Source organism: Mandrillus leucophaeus, unplaced genomic scaffold (genome assembly GCF_000951045.1).
Source record: "Mandrillus leucophaeus isolate KB7577 unplaced genomic scaffold, Mleu.le_1.0 Scaffold901, whole genome shotgun sequence".
NCBI classification, from domain to species: domain Eukaryota; kingdom Metazoa; phylum Chordata; class Mammalia; order Primates; family Cercopithecidae; genus Mandrillus; species Mandrillus leucophaeus.
The window spans coordinates 674,354-679,501 of NW_012109820.1; the positions used below are offsets into that span (position 1 = coordinate 674,354).

The window sequence follows — 5,148 nt, forward strand, 5'->3', positions numbered from 1 at the left end:
TGGTGCAGTATCTATCAGAAGAAACTCACAGGGGCAGGGCCGGAAACAGGTATGCAGGTCCTCTGGTGCCCTTGTGAATTAGTGTACAATGAACTATCAGGGACCAATGTTAGACTCCAGGAGAGGGGTTCTGGCCCTTCTTGGTCTTTTGCATTTATGTGATATTTTCCATGTCACATATTGTATTTGTGTGCAACATACCAGGAACTAAGTCCACGGGTGGCCAGGACCACTGGAATAGGCAACCTCTGTTGTAACAATAGAGCTTGACCAAAAATTGGTTGGGGTTTCAGTGGCCTAGGCAGTGAGGCAAGGAAGGAAACTTGGAATGGGCTGGGCTGGGTCTAGAAGCGTTAACCTGATTGAAGACCCGCTTTCTTAATGGGCAGATGAGAACAGTGGTTTAAAGCCTGATAGATTAGAATTGAATAGACTATAAGAAAATCAAATTTTTCAGGTGGAACAGAGGAGGAAGGATTCTCTAATAATGGTGATACTTACAATCTGATAGTATCCATATCAAGATTATAGACAACTATCCATTTTGCAACAGGATCCCAAGAGGTACTGAAGACAAGTTCTAGCTTCCAAGTTCGTTCTTTCTCTCTCTCTCTTTCTTTCTCTCTCTCTTTCTTTCTCTCTCTCTCTTTCTTTCTTTTCTATCTCTCTTTCTTTCTTTCCTTCTTTTCTCCCCTTTTGCCCTTACTTCTTTCTATCCACCCTTCCTTCTTCTCTTCTTTTCTTTCTTTCTTTTTCTTTTTCTCTCCTTCATTCATTCTTTGTCTCCCTCCCTCCTTTCCTTTTTTCCTTCCCTTCTTTCTTCCCTCCCTCCCTCTCTTCCTTCCCTCCCTCCCTCCCTCTCTCTTTCTCTCTTTCTTTATTTTCTTTCTTCATCTTGCTCTGTTGCCCAGGCTAGAGTGCATTGGTGTGATCCTAGTTCACTGCAGCCTCAACCCTTTGATCTTCCCACCTCAGCCTCCCTAGTATTGAGAGGTGAAGCCCTCTGGGCTTCTGGGTCGGGTGGGGACTTGGAGAACTTTTCTGTCTAGCTAAAGGATTGTAAATGCACCAGTCACACTCTGTGTCTAGCCAAAGATTTGTAAATGCACCAATCAGCTCTCTGTAAAATGGACCAATCAGCTCTCTGTAGAATGAACCAATCAGCAGGATGTGGGTGGGGCCAAATAAGGGTGTAAAAGCAGGCCACTGGAGCCAGCAGCGCCCTCCCCTTGAAGGATGTGGGAGTTTTGTTCTTTTGCTCTTCATAATAAATATTGCTGCTGCTCACTCTTTGGGTCCACGTGGCCTTTATGAGCTTTAACACTCACTGTGAAGATCTGAAGCTTCACTCCTGAAGCCAGGGAGACCATGAACCCACTGGGAGGGAGGAACAACTCTGGATGCACCGCTTTTAAGAGCTGTAGCACTCACTGAGAAGGTCTGCCATTTTCATTCTTGAAGTCAGTGAGACCACGGACCCATGGGAAGGAAGAAACTCCGGACACGTCCGAACATCAGAAGGTACAAACTCCGGACACACCATCTTTAAGAACTGTAACACTCACCGCGAGGGTCCATGGCTTCATTCTTGAAGTTAGCAAGACCAAGAACCCACCAATTCCGGACACAGTAGGATACTCTGTTTGAAATAAGTTCCTAGGTGATGGCAATGCTGTGAGCTCAAGGACCACAGTGTGAAAGGCGAGGGTTTAGGTCGTAGTTTATGTTTATCAGCCAAATTGTTGCTCCAGAGAGAAGCAATCAAGCCTAAATCAAAGTGGATGTATCTGTAGAGTGAGCAGCATGCATTTTAACAGAATCAGTTGCCTGAATGGTAGAGTCTCATTGTAAAGTGTATTTAGCTTTTTAAGTTATAATGAGAGAAATACTTTAGTATAATTTGTAAAAGGGGGCACATCATTTGACCTACCATACAACTGAAGTAGTATTATAATGAGGCTCTTTAGAAATGAAACTTGTCAGATGGATTTAGGTTTCCACTGCAGAAACTCCTTTTGAATAAGTGTCTCCAAATTTCTCTACTTGAGAAATATAAATTTCTTGGGATGCAAAAATTGTGAACAAAACTGTTGGAGTGAAGAGATGAAGAAGAGGAACATATGCAAGATTGTAATGCAGCTTTGAAGGCAAAAAACAAAAACAAAAACAAAAATCCAACCAAAAACACCCAAATCCAGTGGGCCTGCCATTTAGATCTGAGCCAAAAGAATGGGCTTGAGATCAATCAGCCTGAAGCCTCTACATTCTGAAGGCAGGAGAATGGCTAAAGTTAGCATGCGCAGCTTCCTACACACTGGGAGTAATCTAAAACAGATACTCTCCAAAGGACACTTCCAGTGTTTCCTGGCCCTGGGCCAGACACTTCAAAGCTTCATTATCAGTGAATTGTGGTTCCTCTGTTGGGAAAGCTGGGCGATGCTCTGAGGAAATGTCAGCTCCTGATCACAGTTTCCTCTCATTTCAGTGCAGGGAGGTCAGAGGCGCTGAGGGCTGCCCACCCTCCTCCAGACGGCCAAGTTTCCGACTCTAACTGTGCACGTTGGAGCTTGCCTTCTTAGTTTCGTCATGAGTTAGGATGCAAGGGTTTGAAATGGTCTCTGCTAGCAGATGGATGACTCCTCTCCAGAAATCTGACTCTGCCAGAAACCTCTCACCTTTTCAATGAAAAGAGCGCAGACAGATTCCATGTCCTTGGCTTTTCAATTGCTCCTGGTTGAGTCGGTCAGTTGTCAGCGCTGGGCACCCCTGTGATGCTAAGTATTGTATACAAGGATTAGCAAGCTCACAAGATGGGGAATCTTAAGAAGTCTATTTTGAAAATATGAGGACATCACATATTTCCATTTCCACAGTCTCTTGAGTTCTGAGCAGTAGTACTTGCACCAATAGACGTGCACTGTGGAGCTGAACTTCCTCAAACCCAAGAACCCCTTCATTGGAGACCAGTAGTTTAGTGACTGTATTAGTCTGTTCTCACGTTGCTATAAAGAAATACCTGAGTCTGGCAATTTGTAAAGAAAAGAGGTTTAATTTCCTCACAGTGCTGCGGGTGGTACAGGAAGCATAGAAGCATCTCTAGATCCCCAGCATCTGCGGAGGCGTCAGGAAACTTTTACTCATGGTGGAAGGCAAAGTGGGCCCAGGCATCTTACATGGCAGGAGCAGGAGGATGAGAGAGAGCAGGGAGGTGCCACACAGTTTTAAAGGACCAGATTTCATAAGAACTCACTCACTGTAGTCAGGACAGTACTAAGATGGATGGTGCGAAACCATTCATGAGAAATCTGCCTCCATGATCCGATTGCCTCTCACCAGGCCCCACCTCCAACACTGGGGATTACAATTCAACATGAGATTTGGTGAGAATACAGATCCAAACCACATCGGTGACATAAACGTGGCATAAAGATGAGACTACGTTCACACAGCAAGCCGGGGTCCTAACTCTGGATCCAGGCATAAAGCTGTTCACAAGGGTATTAGGACCTCCGGGTTCCCTCTCCTGGCCTTAAGGAAGTATGGAGAGATTAACATGACTAGTTGGGATCCAGGAAATTGTTCTGTTGTTTCTGAAACTAGTTGATTCTTGCTTTGGGGACTTGGGTGGAGAGAGGAGAGGAGTAAAAAGGCTGGGGGCACAAATGGTGAGAAAAATTGCTCCAAGCCTGGTAGTAGCCACCTTTTTATTCTACATGGGCTTGAATGTCAGCTTTGAGTGAAAAGGAAATGTCCCTTAGTGGACTCAGTATTAAGTGCCATTGTAAACACTTTTGTCAGCATTTTGGGCTGTTTAGTAAGTGTGTCATCAGGGCCAGTTCTTGGAAAAATTATGAGGTTTGTCCTTAATACCTATTTCTCATTCTCTTTCCGCAGTAAGATATTAGTTGATAAGGCTTAGAGGTGTGATAGCTCTTGGGGATATTCGCATATTATTAGAACACTCTTTTGTTTTTCGAAATAAAAAACAGTTTTATTGAGGTATAACCAATATATAGTAAACAACACATATTAAAAGTATATAATTTGATAAGTTTTGAGGTATGTATATGTATTTGTGAAACCATTATCACAATAAAAATTATGAATGTATTCATCACCCCCCAAATTTTCCTTACGCCCATTTGTAATGTCTTCCTCTCATCCCCGAATCTCCATTGAACTGTTTTTTTTTTTTTGTCACTATAGATAAGTTAGAATGTTCTAGAATTTTGCATAAATACAGTACATTCTCTATTTTGGTCTGACTTCTTTCACTGCAGGTAATGATTATTAGATTTATTCAGATTGTGGTGTGTATCAAATACTTCTTTCATTTTTATTGTATTAATATGCCCCAATGTGTTTATCCATTCACCTGTTGATAGACATTTGGGCTGTTTCCAGGTTTTGTCCATGACATTCTGCTGTGAACATACTAGCTGCTATGAACATTCTTGTCCAACGTTTGTATGGACATATGGTTTCAGTTCTCTGAGGTAAGTACCTAGAAGTGGAATGCCTGGATCATATTGTAGAAGAATGCTTAACTTTTTAAAAATATTGCCGAATTATTTTCCAATGTACTGGTACTATTTTATAGCCTATTCCTACTAGTTCCTTCATATCCTTACCAACCCTTGGTAGAGTCAGTCTTTTTAAATTGATTCACTTTAATATGCAGATAGTGATATCTTATTGTGGTTTTAACTTATGTTTGCATAATGACTAATGATGGTGAGCATCTTCATGTACTTATTTGCATCCATATTCCTTTATTGGTGAAGTGTCTGTTCAAATAGTTTGTCCATTAAAAAATGTGGGTGTCTGCTTTCTTCCTATTGAGAATTCTTGGTTGTCTGCTCCTCAGAGGAAAGGGGCGGTTGGTGTGGCCTCCATTGTTCGTGTTTCAAGGTGCCATGAGGGGTGACAGAGGCCGTGGTCGTGGTGGGCGCTTTGGTTCCAGAGGATGCCCAGGAGGAGGGTTCAGGCCCTTGGTATCACATATCCCATTTGACTTCTATTTGTGTGAAATGGCCTTCCCCCGGGTCAAGCCAGCACCTGATGAAACTTCCTTCAGTGAGGCCTTGCTGAAGAGGAATCAGGACCTGGCTCCTAATTCTGCTGAACAGGCATCTATCCTTTCTCTGG

General features: G+C 42.9%; 1 pseudogene across 1 annotated transcript in view; it reads left to right on the plus strand.

Annotated features, from left to right (window-relative positions):
- The first annotated feature begins 4,857 nt into the window (after positions 1-4,857).
- The window catches only part of LOC105531758, a 1,284-nt pseudogene continuing 993 nt past the window's right edge, over positions 4,858-5,148 (plus strand). Inside the window, exon 1 of the transcript XR_001004852.1 lies at positions 4,858-5,148. This exon is cut by the window's right edge and continues 1 nt beyond it. The product of XR_001004852.1 is annotated as an interleukin enhancer-binding factor 2 pseudogene (transcript).